The following is a 17,677-nucleotide window of genomic DNA, read 5'->3' as shown; positions in this document are numbered from 1 at the left end:
GAGGCAGGACCAAGCTCCTCCCCTCTGCAACAAAGTTGAGTGAGGCATCCCTCCATAGGGACTAGGTTCTAAAGAGCCATATCCTGGTCTCGCTGCTAGGGGCCTCACAAATAGACCAAGCTACACAAGAAACCAAAATCATATGTGTGTGTGTGTGTGTGTGTGTGTGTGTAAAACTGAGACCTACATATGAGGTAAGAACATATCATTTTATACCTATGGAATCAGAAAACATTAGAAAACACAAAGTGTTTGTAAGGATATACTTGCAAAATCGGGCATAAAAGAGCCTATGACACATGCCTTTATTACCAGCACTTGGGAGGCAGAGGTAGACAGACAGATCTCTGTGAGTTCAAGGCCAGCCTGGTCAACAGAGCGAGTTCCAGGACAGGCTCCAAATTTACAGAGAAACCCTGTTTTGAAAAACCAATAAATAAATAAATAAATAAATAAAATAAAATAAAATAAAACAGAGAGAACCTGGGAATTCTCAATCAAATCAGGACTACATTTAAATATACTCAGCAGTCAGACTCCCAGAAAATGTCCCAGAAAAATTATTCACAGGTACCCAGTGAAAACCCTGTGGGAGTAGTGTGGGTTAGATCTGAAATGTCCTCCCACAGGCTTTGTGCTGCTGTGCTTTGGGAAGGTGGAGTGACCTTTAGGAGGTAGATCTTACTGGGAAGAAGTGATGTCACTGTCACTGAGAGAATGCTGTTGGATGAGACAATGGAACCTGATCTCTCTCTCCATTCTCTACTTAGATACCCTACAATGAGCATATTCACTGACTATGACATCCTTGGCATGATGCTCTGTCTTGTCATAGGACCAATGCTGTGGGGCCATGTGACCATAGACAGAAAGCTCTGAAACCATGACAAAAAAAAAATTCTTTCTTCATTTTTCTCAGGTATTTTGTCACAGCAACTGAAAGCAAACATGAGGAAAGAGTCCCCTAAAGTATTACTCACCACACAAGGGAACAGGGAACAATTTAGCTGAGAACACAATGCCAGTTGGTGAAAAACATGGTAAGGGCAATACATATTTCTCAATACCCATTCCTTCATGCAAAGGGGTGTGAAAATAATTCATCTATTTGCTTACTATGACTACAGTCCCTGCTTACTGAAGATAATTTGTAAAATCTACAAAGGGAAAAGAAAAAAAAAATATCACTTGTAACCCTACCATCTAAATGCAAGTGACATTTGGATATATCCACATCCAGGAAGTCTTTCTTTGCTGGTATAAAAATATAATGCATCCTTAATATAAATGCATACTTAATTCAAATCATGTGCCTTTTATACTCTGGAATCTGCTTCTGTCATATACAAAATATATTGGGAAGAGACTTTTTCTCCTACTCCATCCGCCAAGGACCAAACAGGAAACAGATGGTACACTCAAAATAGGATGAGTCCAGAGGGGTTTATTCACAAGGGACTGTTTACTAAAGTGTGTGGGGGACATAAAGGGACCTGCATCCAGATTTGGCTGAGATAATCCTAAGCTAGCTCTACTGCCTCAATATCATACCCAGTGTGATATTTCCAACATCTCCATTTTTAATAAAGATATATGTGAACTGCTACATTACAATCAAGTGCCACTGGTTTGGGAAATTGTGCTTCTAGCATCTGCCATGGTATCATTGCAGAGTGATGTTTGTGCCTTGAGCCCTTGGTAAAGTCTGGAAGAATATTCGTGGTGATAATGGTTGCTCGCCCCCATCATTTCTAGACCCAGTGATATCAGCATCTCCTATCCTGGAGAGGACATACAAAGGGAGACAAGCAGTTAGAGAAAGCCTCACCTAGCCGTGGGCCATAGTGGTGGAAGTGCATGTATTTCATGAGTATAAAATTGCCTTTTTAGTTGTCATGATGAAAGCAAACTAAGGAAGTAATAACTGACTGTGGTTCACAGTTGTACAGTCTATCATGGCAGGGAAGACATGGCAAGAAAAACATGAGACAGCTAGTGACATTGTGCCCACAATCATGAAGCAGGAACAGACGAACCCCATGCTTTGCTTACTGCCTTAGTCAGGGTTGCCATTGCTGCGATGAAACAGCATGACCAAAAGCAACTTGGAGAAGAAAGGGTTCATTTCACTCACAGTTCCACACAGCAGTTTATCATGAAAAGAAATGCAGGCAGGAACTCAAGCAGGGCAGGAACCTGGAGGCAGGAGCTGAAGCAGAGGCCATGGAGAGGTGCTGCTTACTGCTTGCTCCTCATAGCTTGCTCACACTGTTTTCTTATAGAAGCCAGGACCACCAGCCAGGGGTGGCCCAACTCACAAGGGCCTGGGCCTTCCCCCATCAATCACTAATTAAGAAAATGCCAGGGACTGGAGAGACAGCTCAACAGTTAAGAGCACTGGCTGTTCTTCCAGAAGGCTTGGGTTCAATTACCAGCTCCCACATGGCAGCTTACAACTGTCTAAAACTCCAGTGTTGGGTGATCTAATGTTGTCACAAACATATGCAGGCAAAACACCAATGCACATAAAATTTAAAAAAAAAAAATCTTTAGCCAAGCTGTGGTGGTGCACGCCTTGAAACCCAGCTCTTGGAAGGCAGAGGCAGGCAGATCTCTGTGAGTTCAAGACCAGCCTAGTCTACAGAGCAAGTTCCAGGACAGGCTCCAAAACAATACGAGACACCCTGTCTCAAAACACCAAAAGAAAGAAAAAGAAGAAAAGAAAAAAATATCTTACAGGCTTATCTTATGGACATATTTTCTCATTTGAGGTTCTTTTCTCTCAGGTAACTCTAGCTTGTGTCAAACTGACATAAAACTACCCTACAACCCAAGCCTGTGGAATGGTACCACCACATTTAGGGTGGGTCTTCTCACCTCAGTTAATCCAGTCTAGATTTCTCACACAGACATGGCCAGAGGTTGTCTCCTAGGTGCCTTTAGATGCCATCAAGTTAGCAATCAGCATTAACTATGACATTAAATGGCAATGGAGTTCCACTCTATTAGACCCTTTGTAAATTGGAAATATGTAAGCTAAAATTTTATTTAACATACTCAACCCACCAAATAGCACTGCACACTGGAGAGCATCCACCGTTTGCCCTCACAGCTGCGTGAACCCCTGAGGACCTGTGCCATTTTCCTGCTAATCTTCGGGAGACAGTATTGGAGTGCCACTGTCTATGTGTACTACACTTTCATTATTCACTTCTCAGTTGAAGGCATTTAGGTTGTTTCTATTTCCTGGTTGTTGTGAATAGGGAAGCAACAAATATGACTGAGCAAGTGCCTGTGGAGTGGAATATCTAGTCCTTTAGGTATATGCTAAGGAGTGGTGTTGCTGAGTCATACGGTAGATTTACTTTTAGTTCTTTGAAGGTTCACCATGATGATTTCCAGAGTGGTTGCACCAATTCACTTTCCCAACAACAGTATGATTCCTCCACAATCTAGCAGGCATTTGCTGTCAGTTATTTTGTTGATCTTAGCCATTCTGACTAGGAAGAGACGATATCTCAACGTTCTATCAATATGAATTTCCCTAATTGGAAGAGATGATGAGTACTTACTGAGGTATTTATTAGCCACTTTTATTTCTTCTATTGAGAACTCTCTACTGAGATATGTAGCTCATTTTTGTTAATTGGGTGGTTTCCTTGACTCTGTTTTTATAATTCTTTGCCTATTTTGGGTATTAATCCTCTGTCAGATGTATAGTTAGCAAAGCTTTTTTTTTTTTCATATTCTGAGGGTTTCTTCACCCACTTGGTTGTCTTCTTAGCTATACCAAAGCTTCCTTTTTTTCTGGGGTCCCAGTTGTCAATTGTTGGCCTCAATTCCTTGGCAAATGGAGGTCTGTTCAGAAAGTCCTTCCTATACTTATAACCTTTAGGATGCTGTTTATGTTTTCTGCTCTACTCAAGGATTAGAAGCAACTAACAACTTCTGGGAGGAGGATTAGCTTTTCCCAGAGATGAGTGCCTAGAATTCACTATATACCAGTCTGGACTTGAACTTGTAGCAATCCTCCAGCTTCAGTTATGGGTGGAAAACACCATGTCCAAATAAGTAATCCATTTTGTGATTTCAATTCAAAGAACATGCATATGCTATTTTAGTTTTTGAGGAAGAACTTTACAATTGAAACCAGTCTTCAATGAAACTATCTCACCTGCCTCCAGCTTGATATAACCTATTTCCTCAATAAATGAGTAAAATAATTATTTTGCAACACTCTTTTACCTCTCAAAGTTAAAGAGAAATATTTTGCTTGCTTTAGGCTAGTGGTTCTCAATATTCCTAATGCTGTGATCCCGTAATACAGGTTCTTCATGATGTGTTGACCCCTAACCATAAAATTATTTCATTGTTACTTCATAACTATAATTAATAACTAAAAATAACTGTTATAAACCATCATGTAAATATCTTGACCCAAAGGTTGAGAACCACTGCTTTAGGCAAAAGGAACACAAGTAAAAGTGTAAGGAGAAGGCATTGCTGCCTCTAAGAGCTCTAGAGACTTGGAGGCTTCTTAGGAAGATGTTTGGGTTGAAGGGCATTAGATTGTAATTGTCTCATTACTGAGGAGCCAGAAGGAACACTTCCCTTCTCTTTCTTCTCCACCTTGGATACTCTGCTGAAGCTAACTGAACCCAGCTGGAAGTATATAACAGGAGCTCACGGATGTCACTGATCACTGCTCAGGGCAGAAAGCAGATGAGGGAAGGTAGGAGAAGAACCACAAGGCATAGACAGGAGGCGTCTAAAAACTTGTCTCACCTTCAGGACTGATTTTATATTGGCTTCATGTTTTTAACAATGAATCCTTGGTTAAAGTTCAGTATATATAGAAACCAATTATTTAAGGCAAAGGCATTCACTAGCATGGGAGACTTAGGACCCAAATTCTTACTGCATTGAATACCTACAGATCATTCTCCTCTATCTACATATTACAGTGATCCAAGCACTGTGATCCTCCAAAACCAAGGTTGAACTGTTGACCATAAATACTAAGAATTCTCTTGTCATAAGCAGTTACACTAAACCACCTCACAGCTAAATCTTGGCATAGAACATTACTTTCACCAAAAGGCTCCTAAGAGATGAATCAGTTTGGGGATGGGAGTGGGGGAGTCATCTTTGTTTCTTTACTTCTTTCATCATCCTTTCAAGACATTGCCTGTTGGGAGATGTCATTCTGTAAATATGTTCTCATACTGGTTAATGACCAGTATGTTGACCAATAGGAAACCAAGATAGGTGGGACTAGGAGACAAGGAGGAAAGAGGAAGGAGTAAGGAGGAGTCAAGATGGAAAGACTGGAGAGAGCAGAACCGCCAGCTGCCTCTCCCTGGTAAGATAATAAATAGATTAACAGAAATTGGTTAATACTTAAGACAGAGATAGCCGATAAGAAACTAGTACCTGGCCAACAGCATTATATCAAATACAGAGTCTCGGTGTGTTACTTGAGGCTGGCGGCTGGCGCAGCGGCAGGACAAGACCAGCAGCAGGGTGGAAAAACCTTACTCCTTACAATTGCCCATTCAAGTGCTGCAACAAGCAGTGCTTGAGAAGGCTGCTTCTTTCATATTCTTCCTAACACTTGGTATTGGCTTTTTAGCAGATGTTTTGTGTGTGTGTGTTTTAGATATAAAAATAATGCCAGGGACTGGGGAGATGGCATGGTTGATAAAGTGCTTGCCATATAAGCATGAGGATCTGAGTTCAATCTACATAACACACATCAAAATAGATGGATAGATGATAGATTGATAGATGACCAATAGATAGGCATATAGGTAGATGATTGATTGACAGATGATAGATAGGTAGATAGATAGTCATATAGACTGATGATTGACAGATAGGTAGAAGATAGACATATATATGTGTGTATATATTATTGATTGATAGAAGATGATAGACACAGATAGATGATAAATAGATAGATCTAGATAGAAGGTAGATAGATAGATGATAGGTAGATATAGATAAATGATAGATTAATAGGAGATAGATAGATAGATAGATAGATAGATAGATAGAATGAGTGAGACACATCTGTAATCCTAGTACTGAGGAGATGGAGGCAGGCAGATTCCTGGGGCTCACTGACTAATTATCCCAGCTTAATAATGGAACTCCAGGCCTATGAGAAACCCTGTCTCAAAAACACAAGATAAATATGCATGAGAAATGACACTGGAACTCATTGTATGAACTCCACACATGTGTGTACATACTTGTATATGCATCCACACATCTGTACAGAGACAGAGATTTAAAAATACTCTTGTTAATTCAATATAATTTTTGTTACTTATCAGACTTTTTTCTATCCATACATATTTTCATATGTATTTATTTGTCATTTGAATTTCTTTGTTAGTTTGTGTCTGCTTCCTTCATTGTTAATTGCAAAGGCTTTTTATATGAATGATATAAGTAATAAATCGTCTTTGTGCCTTTAGTACAGTATTTTAAGACATAGAAGTGTTCAATGTTTGTGGAAACACATCTATGAATATTCTCTTTGCAGATTTCTTAAGTCCTTCATCTCAAAATGGTCTATTTTTAAATGAGCTGCCCTGACTTTTGCCCCTTACTAACAAGGAGATGCAGGATGCAGAGAGGCACATATGTGTCTGTGAGCTCAGAAACTAACAAGAGAAAACACAGAAACTTCAAATTGCTGTGGGAGTAAACAGTGGAGAGAACTCTACTTTCAGCATCAAAAGCCAGGGATGATTGTGACCAGAGAAATAAAATATCATCTTTTCCTGTTGTCAAGTCCGATTTGGTCTCAAGCAGACCTAACTAAAGCACAGGCAGAGAAGACTCCCAAGTGTTTGTCAAAGCCACAGAGTTCTGAACTGGAACCTGAAAGCTTTGCTACCTACCACCCAGAAGGAGCCACAGTCTCTCTAAGACACAGGTACATACAAGTCCCGACAGTGTTAATATCCTGGTTAGGTAAGCTCTTGTTTCTGAGTGATTGAAAAGCAACTGTTTGACCAAAAGGGCTTTTTAAAAAAAGAAAAAAGTTATAGGCAGGAGGCATGAAAAGTGAGGAAGGAAAGCCTACCCATCCCCAGCCACATGCACCTGGCAAAGCCCCCCTCCCAAGGGGCCACTCCTTCCCTGGACAGCTGGTGTTTCCCACCCCCGCCCCAGGCCTGGCCCCCAGCCATAGACATGCTCCAAATGATGCCTATCCTAGACAGATCTTTGCAGATGCTATTTTGATAAAACTCTAATCCTTTCCCTGCTCCTCTGCCGTTAACCCTCAACCCCCTGCCTTTGTGTTGGTGAGCCCTGTGTTTGGTGAAAGGAGGGGCAGGAGACAGGGTAGCTTCAGAACCAGCAAAAACAGTCTCCAGTTTCATGGGCTGGAACAATGCAGGGAGATGGCTGTCTGGTCTCAGCTATTGGAGACAGACAGACAGGCTGCAGAGAGAGGCCACCCTACCTGGCCTTCCACTGCCTGCAAATAAAGCACAAGAGAGGTTGCATGGAATACTATGAATGTACTGACCCGTTTCTTCTAGGCATAAATACAGATTTCGTTTTCCATCTCCTCCCCTCTTCCATCCTTCACAGATTTGCCAGATAGAAGCCTTCATCAGCTGTACTATTGGTAAATAGCAAAAAGAATGTATGGTGCATGGTAGGCAGGTAGGTAGAAGATAGATAGATTTGTTGCTTCTCTAAAATTCAAATTTAACTTAAACCATACAGGATGCGGACAGAATTGTTTGCATTTAACTAAATCTGGCAGCCCTGTAGCCCCTTTTCTTCTAAAGAGGTCTTTACAAGGCCTAGGGTACAGCTCAGTCCTATAGCATTTGCTTAGCATGCACAAAACCCCCGAGTTTAACCCATTGTCAGCATTGAAAAGACAGTATAAAATTATTTGTAACAGTACTAGTCACAATAGCTCACATATACTATGCACCTACCTGGGCATTATACTCAGATGCTTACATTTCTTAACACATATGAATATGAACTGGAGCTAGGGATGTAGCTCAGAGGCTGAGTACTTACCTGGCATGCAGAAAACCCTCAGCTTGAACCCCAGTTACTAAAACAAGAACAAACTATGTGCATCTTATTGATGCATAGGGAACACAACCCTACAAAATATGAGCACTTTTCTTTAGCCTCGTTTTACTTATTACAACAATGCTGAGAACAATGAATGAAAGTAAAAAGGTTAGAGTGATGGACTCCAGCCTCCATGAGGCCCCTTCTTGCTTTCTCAGGGTAGCCTCAGCTCTCTAAACTCCTTAGTGAGCCCAGTTCCACCTCCTGCCTTCAGCACACCGAATCCTGCTGGCTCTTCCCCTTCTTCCCTGCCAGTCAGGGTGAGTTCCTAAGATTCCAATCTGCCAAGAAGGGACCTTGTCAAAGCTGGCAGCAGCTGCTGACAAAGCAACTCTTGAAGCCTCCCCTACGCCACCCCCTTGCAAATTCCACCCATTATTTCACTCTTGGAGCTTTTAAAAGCCCAGGTGTAGAGGCTTTGTCAGGGGAGAATTTAAAAGATAAATAAAGCAAAATCCCCTTGACGTGGCACTCAGTTCTAGCTTTGGGGAGGGAGCACTTGTAGGATCCAGCTGTCCATGTAAGGAGACAGGGGTTCTTAAACCTGACTCCAAAACTAGGGAAACGCTGGAGTGGGTGGCAGAGATGCCCCCATTTCTATATCAAGGGGACTACCAAAATAATGCCAGAAACACCCAATGAAGTTAACCTCATAAACAAGAGCAGACAGAAAAGCCAGTGAGGTAAGGACTCACCCTCACATTCTAAGGCAGGTGGGTTGTATGAACCCAAGTGACATAGTTAGAAAACTTCCTGGAGCTTCACTCTTTCCACCTACAAAATAGCAAGAATCATCACCAGACAATATCAGTGTCCTTGGAACTGTCCATGAAGGCAGGATAAAGTGTTACTGGAGTGACTAGCGTGTAAAAGCAGAACTGTGTAAAAGCAGCTGTGAACATTCACTAGGAAGAACTTCCTGATTGCAAACAAATAAATAATCTACCCAAGATCATTAACCCTTAAGAAAAATAATAATGATTTTATTTTTATTCACCAGCAAAGTGTCAAATGATTACAAACTTTCAGTAGATGCATATTATCTGCTATGGCTTGGGGTCATGTCAATGTGTGGAAATGTTATGGAGAAGCATCATCTATACTTCTTTGGTGATTCTTTATCAGATATCAGCAGTTCCAGGGGAAGGTGAGTCAGACTCCACCCAGTTTGTTCTGCAGTATAAAGGAGATGTTGCAGAAAATCCTTTTTGATGAACAATGGTTAACTTGTAACCGCAGCACAATTATGTTCGCAACTGCAGTGCAGCGACAACAGAAAACTGAGTAGCAGGTTCTGCAAAGATGGCCACACCCTGACCACAGAAGCTATGACTGTGTTACCATGTGTGGTAAAGGGGGCTTAGTGGGGAAGGACTTCAAATGGGAAGATTTCAGAGCAGAAGACCAGGAGATCACCAAGGATGATCAGAACCCATTGTAACCATTCCAGCCAGAATCAGAAAGTGCTGGAATAGGAAGCAGAGGGCCTGGGAAACAAAAGGGTGGGGTGGTGCGGGGGTGTAAAGGGAGAGACAGTGAGGGGTGGGGGACTTGATCTTACTACATGAAGGTAAAGCCGGAAGTCAAGAAACACACATGTCTTCTAACAGCTAGGCAAGCGACAGGTTTCATTCTAGAGCTTGTTGAAGAACAGAAGAACCCTTTACTTTAGGACACCTGAGCCCCAGAACTGTAAGAAAACAAAGACCTTAAATTATTAAAGATTTATTAGGGCAGCTTAGGCAATAAACACATAGTAAAGGGAGAAAATAAAAAAACTTTCAGCCTCACTAGTTTTATTAAAAGTAGGCATCCAAACACAAGAATGAAAAGAAGTGGGAAGTGAACCAAGCTGAATCAGTGGGAGACCCTGTCCAAAACAAACAAGCAGCAAGGTGGAGGACAATTCAAGGGAATACCTGACACTAATGTTTTACACCTATATTTACATGCATACATGAGTACATATATGCATGAAGAAGGAGAGGAGGAGGGAGGGGGAGGAAGGGGAGCTGCTGCTGCTGCTGCTGCTGCTGCTGCTGCTGCTGTTATTCTGGGCCTGGCACTGGTTTCTTAGATATATCAGGCTAGCCCTGGTCACCACTATGACAGAGTGGTTCCCTCCACTTTTCCAACCCCATAACTGACTCCCCTACCCATCTACCATTATCAGTGTCTGAACCCTTGGGCACATCTAAGTCATTCCACAGGGGCCTGGCCTTCCCATGACCTGGCAAGCAATGCCTATAATAAGGTTCAGAGTGTCTTTTCAGATAGCAGCTGGGGGAGGTAACCCTGCTAGAGTCAGAGAGGACAAAAAAAATGTAGAGTGTTCTGGAGGAGGGGGAAGAAGAGACATTGATGGAACACAAACAGAAGATGCTTTTGAAGGCCGCCTCCCCCAGCCTTTGTTCCCTGGAGATCTTCCATTTAGTCCAAACACAGCGTTGGTTCCAAGAGGCGTAGGAAACTTGTGGTTGCCAAAGCGAAAGAGAAAATGAAGCAGCATATCCCCACCTCGCTCTTTTTTCCCTCCCCACCACCGCCAGATAAAATTTCCTTCCAAGTGTTCCCCAGCATGAGCCAGGCTAAGGGCCACCATGAGCACCTGCTGTTCCCAAATGCAGCGAGTGTGCTGTGTGAAGCCATTCACAGAGACTCCAGGCCAGCTTTCTTACACCCGGTGACACGGGCTGGTGACTGATTCACTGTGGTGTTTGGGTCATACTGGAGACTATACTTTATACTCAGTGGAGAACCGATCTGAGGACTTGGAACAGGAGGGCTTGAGGTTAGACAAAAAGGATGAAGCTAAGGGCATAAGGATGAAAAGGCCCTGAGCCTTCTTCCCGAAAGAAGAAAGTATAAACCTTGGAGGAAGTCTCACCTGCCATGAAACCTTGGCCCTGAGCCACAGGCTCCATCTTATAATGTTCTCAGTTATTGCTCCTATAACATTGACACCTTAGCTTACCGCATGAATATCAAGTTTGGTTTATCTGTGGATGGTAAATTATAATCAGGCTTGATATGTAAATAGACTGTAACTACTCTCCCTGCTCTTAGCCAACTCCAAGCAGACAGTCGCTTAAGCCATGTTCAAATAAGAGAGATACCAGCCATAACCCACTGACCTGTCTCTATACCTCTCTTCTGTTTTCTGTACAAAACTTCCTTTTCTCTGGCTATAAACATGTTATGGTAAGAGACGTTCCGAATGACTTTTGGTCTGGGTTACTACCTGAGCCCAGGATTGTAAACCAATTACGATCTGCAAAGAGTGCATTTGTTATGATTTTTCTCTTTTTTGCATGTCCTGTTTCTAAAAGGTCACGAGAAACAATAGATTTAAATAAATTTGGTAAATTAGCTATGCATGCTTCCCTCCACGAAGAGAAAGAGTGAATAAGCAGCTGCAGAAGACAGAAGGCATCAAGGGCATGCTCACAGACAGAAAGCCGAAAAAGAAAGCTAGCTCAGATGCTGAATCACACACTTGTATGGAAGGAGCAGGAGGAGGGATAAATCCATTTGACCACTAGGACATCTGATGGGCTCTAAGATGTGAGCACACAGCACTACAAATGGCAAGGATATGCTTTCAACTGATGACAATTGCTTGGAGTTTCCTAGACTCAAGGGAACCTTTATCCTCCTTTATCTCTCACAGCAAGGAGGCTGCCTGTCTCCTTCTCCCACCAAGCCATTGTGTGGAATTCTGCAGAGTCCTCCTCCTGTCTGTCCCTCACTGGTACCTTTTTCTCAGCTTGGAGCTCTAGGGAAAGCCAGGTGTTCGCCTTGTAGACAAGAGGTTGGAGAATTCTCGGGAAAACGAAAAGGATCTGGAGAAGAGATCTACAGACACTGACATTTAAGGGCCTAGTTACCCCCCCCCAAATGATAGGACCTGAATTACTAAAACCCAAGAGCCCCAAAGCCCTTCTACCCAACACACATTCCAATCCATTCCTTTTATAAAGCATGGTCAACATAAAAAGAGTGTGGACACATACAGCTTAAGTAATTATATTAAAAACACCTGTGCCTCCCACTTGACTTAGAAAATAAAATGACACCAATCACTGGATGTTTGCGAGCTCCTGCCTCGTTGAATTCTTCCCCATTTCAAAGTAACCACTATGACCAATTTTGTTTTCATCTTTTTTTTTTTGTTTTTTTTTTTCTTTCCTTTGTAATTTTACCACACATGAATGTATCTTCAAGCAATCCAGTTTCATTTTGTTTCTTTTGAGGGTTGCATAAACAGAGTCATGGTGTATTTAGTGTATGAGTGGCTGCATTTGCTCTACGTTATACATCTGAGGTTGAGCCACACTGAAATGTGGATGAAAATGTACTCTCTTCAGTGGTGGATAGAACGATGCCGTATGACTGCCCTGCGGTTTATTTATTCATTCTTTTGAGCATGGATTTGGGGTTGTTCCTTTGGCTTGTGTTGTTATGAAAAAGAACATTTTGGTGGGTTTCATGTGTGTTTCCCACTTGCTCTGTATCATGGATTCTTTACTCTGTATACATAGAAGGGGGGGGTAAATTTTGCCCACCGTCAATTGTGCAAAATATTGTAAAGGACTTCCCATGGTGAGCTTTCTTCCTTTCTACTCCATCATCTATGTGAGAAATCCCCAAGCCCCACATTCTTGCATACCCTTATTGTTTGGTTGGTTCATTTCTGTTAGTCCTAGAATGGAAGTGGCCCATGCTTTTTGCTTTTGATTTGCATTTCTCTAATCAATACTGAAGTTGCATATTATTTCAGAAATTTACAGACCATTCACTCATTCTGTTTAGTAAAATACTTGTTCATTTTATTTGTGTATGCATGTGGTGTTTCCATATGTGGTGTATGTCAGTGTATGGTATATGCACACATGTGCATACATGTACTCAGGCTCAAGTGGAGCAAGCACCCTGCTCCATCATGCTCTACCACGTTTCCTTAATACAAGGTTTATCACTGAACCCAGAGTTAGGCTAGCAACTAATAAGCCCCAGCCATGCCTAGCTCTCTAAGTGGATGCTAGAGATTCAACCTGAGAAGAATTGACACATTGACCCAGGCGTAAGGCCATGAACCTACAGCAAACCGGTTTTTGACAAACAGAATCAAAGACCCAGATATAAGTCCACATACCTATTGCCACCTTGCTTTTCATGAAGATGACACATTCACTGGAGGAAAGACAGCATCTTTAACTAGGGGTGTTGGGAAAACTGGTTATCTACATGGAGAATAAGTTGATCCTTCTCTCTCACCCTGGACACAAGCCAACTCCAAATGAATCAAAGATCTCAGGATTAGGCCTGAAACACTGAAAAAATAAGATCAACAGACAACCAGTAGGGCTTCATGGGTTAAAGAGAAGCAGTTAATACACTGAAGAGACAGCCTGGGAAATGAGAAACAATCTTTGTATTTTTACATATGACAGAGGACTCATGTCTAAAATTGATGAGGAACTCAAAACAAAAAATAAAATAAAACGTAACTAAACATCGAGAAAACAAACAGAAGCTGGGTAGTGGTGGCACACACCTTAATTCCAGTACTTAGGCAGAAGCAGGTGATCTCTGAGTTTGAGGTCAGCCTGGCTACAGAGTGAGTTCAAGTACCACCAGGGCTGCACAGAGAACCTTGTCTCAAAAGAAAAACAAACAAACAAAAACCCAACACAATTAAAAAGTGGGCTGTGGAGTTGGACAGACAGCTCTCAAGAAAGAACACAAACGGCTAAAGAAACAGTTTTGATAGTGTTCACCATCCTTATCCATTGGAGTAATGCAAAGTAAAGTTAGTTTGAGATTTCATCTCATCCTGGTCAGAATGTCTAGGATTAAGAAAACAGAAGACACTGATGGGAGATGTCATCCTGTAAATATGTTTCTCGTATTGGTTAATGAATAAAACCCTGTTGGCCAATAAGAAAGCTAGATAAGTGGGACAAGGAGACAAGTATGAGAGAGGAAGTGGTAGGGGGGAGATTCAAGATGGAGGACGGAGAGAGAAGAATGCTGGGCCCTCTCTCCAGTGAGATAAGAGCACATGGAAATACTTAGATTAATAGAAATGGGTTAACACTTAAGACAGAGCTAGCCAATAAGAAATGCTAATAACTGGCCAACAGCATTTTATCTAATACAGCGTCCCTGTGTACTAATTGGGGCTGATGCGGAAGTGGACCAGATTGGCTGGTGGAAAAACTGCTCCTAACAGACAACAGTGCTGGCAAGGATGTGGGGAAACAGGACTTTTGTGCACGGTTGGTGGGAATGCAAGTTAATGCAGCCCCTGTGGAACTCAGGGTGCATCAATATGTGGTTCCTCGGGAAAAAAAGAAATAGACAAACATGTGACATGTGACCTAGCTGTACCACTCCTGGGCATATACCCAAAAGAGTCTATACCCTGCTATAGAGACACATGTATCCACTTTCATTGCTGTTATGCTCCTGACAACTGGGATATGGACACAGCCTAGGTGTCCATCAGCTGTCGAATGGATAATGAAAACAAGGCACCTATAAACAATGGAATTAATCAGCTAAAAAAGAAAATAAAATTATGAAGTTTGTAGACTCACAGAAACATTGTATGAAGTCAGCAGGTTGTATTTAGGAAGATATATGTATGTACATATGCATTTATACTTGCAACAACAATTAATGAAAAACAGAGGCCATGAATTTGAAAGTGAGCACAGGGAAGGGTATGTGGGAGAGTTTGGAGGGAGAAATAGAAGGGAGAAATGATATAAATTATGATCTCAAAAATGAGAGAAACAAAACAAAAGATGTGGCTCCATTTGACTGTATGTATCTTAAAACCTAGATCAACAATACCACACATACAAAAAGTAGTCCATATGTGTTGAGTCAATGAATAATGCACATCAGTTTGAAATTGTCTAAATTTAAATGATTTTAGAAAAACATCTTGCCTGATTCCTTTGGATTTGTAACAGAGAACAAGTTTTCTTATATACAGTTTTACAGCTTTGATTTTTAAAAATATTTTTTAAAATTTATCTTATGCCTTTAATTAAGAAAAATAAAAAAAAAAAGATTTGTCTAATCCAGGGCTTCTCAAATATAGTTTTTTGAGCAGCAGCAACAGGAACACCAACATACAGCAATGTTCATAGATGCAGGATTTTGGTCCCTGACTACTTTTACTGAATCAGGAATTCTGTGGGTAGAGCCCAGCGACCTGGGTTCTAATGAGTCCCCTGCATGATCACGATGCACTTTAAGTTCAAGAGAGGGAAAGTGATAGAGGAAGGGAGGAAGAAAACTTGGGATTTCCCAAAGATAAGATCCGGATACTATAATGATGCAATGGGGTGATAGAATCTTATTTTACTGAATCTAAACAGCCACACTGACACCGCACATTTGCGAGTGTGTCTCTGAATGGGAACCTCTGGAGAATTTAAGAAGTAGCCAGGGTTTCTTGGATTCTGACTTGGAAAAGATGTTAGCTGATACCCATGATGCAATAGGGTTTGGTTATTTCAGAAGGTCCAGATGGTGGAAAGTCACCTCTGTTCCAGGAGAGGGGATGGGAGCAAGGGGAAGCAGACAGACTGCATGTATGATAAAACTCAGGAGAGAAGATGAGAACAAGAGAACGTGGACCACGTGCACGATAAAACTCAGGAGGGAGGGCAGCTCTTAGGTTTACATAATCCCAGCCAAGATGGCAGGAAGACATGCCCAAATATGCCTGAAGGAGGGGCCAGTGACACCTCCTCTCACCCACCCACTCTCTTTCCCCAGTGACCAGGAAATGGCATCATGGAAGACAAACTAATGTCCTCATGTCTGCAGCCTTGGGACTTTCCTAAATGAAGAGAGAAATTCTTGTTTCTGGAATTTTTAAAAATCTTTGTGTTGGATGTCTTCCCCAGACCCAGCTTCCAAGTTGGAGCAGAGAATAAACGAAAGACAGAATTTGCTGAAAGTGGGAGAGTGGATTTAGTGACCCCTACAGCACCCCACCAGCAAAAGTGCTCCAAAAAGGAAAATAAGCAGATACGAAGGAGGCAAAAGATACAGGAGACAGTGAAGGCAACAAAGCCAAGCAGTGGCTCTGAAAAGTTCACACAGGGACATCTGACAGTCATGAGAGGTGATGCTGGAATCCAGTGATTCATTTGTTAATTGAGCAGGTATTTATGGGAGGCCTGCCACCTGCCCCAGGCTGCGCTTAACCCCAGCTCTACCACTTACCATGCGCTTAGTAACAGTGGACAGATACTCAAAGTGTCAGCTCTATGTAATGTTGCCAAAGGACAGGCCCCTAGCAGGGAACATTTCTAGGCACTATGATATGTAATCTTCTCAGCAACCCCCTTGTTAGTACCAAATGGGTACCTGAGGTATAAGGAGCTAAGTAGCAAGCCCGGTGTGGTTCTGGTATGAGTTATAGTACTGGGACCAAAAGCCTGTGTTCCTATCACATGACACCAGGATGCAATATTAATGCTGTGGTCAAGATCAGGAAGAAAGACAAAAGGTGGTAAGAAAGGATGTACCTTTCTTCATAGAGCTGAGTTTTGAGGATGGTGGGCAAATAACAAGAGAACCACTGAAGACACACAAACATATACAGACACCACACACACACACAAACGTATGCACACATACAAACACACACACACCATACACACACATATACATACACACACACACACACACACAAACATATACACACACCACACACACACAAGCATACACACACATACAAACACACACACACACCATACACACACATACACACACACACACACACACACATATACACACACACACACATTGGGTATGTTTCTCTCAAGGAAACCCTGACTAACACCAACCAAGAGTATAACACAACACATGTATCTTACAATCCCTGGGGAAGTAAGTACATAGACAACGACATTGAGAAATAGCTTTCACACACATCCATGAGGAAGAGAGCTACATGAGGATCCCAAGCTTCTCCTCAGCTTCACCCTCATCTGGAAACTACAGGCTTGGTGATATAGGAAGTCACTTGTCAGCATGCTTTCCTGACCCTCAAGGAGAGCAGGGAAGCAGAAGGTACAAAGCCTATCTTCAACCCCAGGGAAGGGACGATATGGGGTCATGGCTCTATGCCCTTTGTCTTTGTGCCCAGGAGGATGGTTGTGTGGTTAATGCAACTGGTGTAAATGAGGCCCTACCTCTACAACAAAGCAGGAAGCCAATGTCAACCTGTGCTGGAACATGGATTCCTGCCTTTCTTCAGCCACTCGATAACCACATTCTGAGAATTTTGCCAGCATATAAGAGACAGGAATGAGTTTTGCTCAGAGAAGAGTCTGATTTGATCAGCATGCCATTTTTAAAAACTAAGAAACTTCAAGTTGAAATCCCAGTTTCCAGCTTCTCTGACAAAACCAAAACCAAAAACAACCAGCTTCAAATCAGGCACACTCTGCCCACATTTTTACACGGTAGTAACTAAGTGGGAACTAGGCAGACAGGGCCAACACTTGACTCTGCTGGTTCTCACTGT

This window comes from Phodopus roborovskii, unplaced genomic scaffold (assembly GCF_943737965.1).
Source record: "Phodopus roborovskii unplaced genomic scaffold, PHOROB, whole genome shotgun sequence".
Taxonomy (NCBI): domain Eukaryota; kingdom Metazoa; phylum Chordata; class Mammalia; order Rodentia; family Cricetidae; genus Phodopus; species Phodopus roborovskii.
This window is presented reverse-complemented; position numbering follows the sequence as displayed.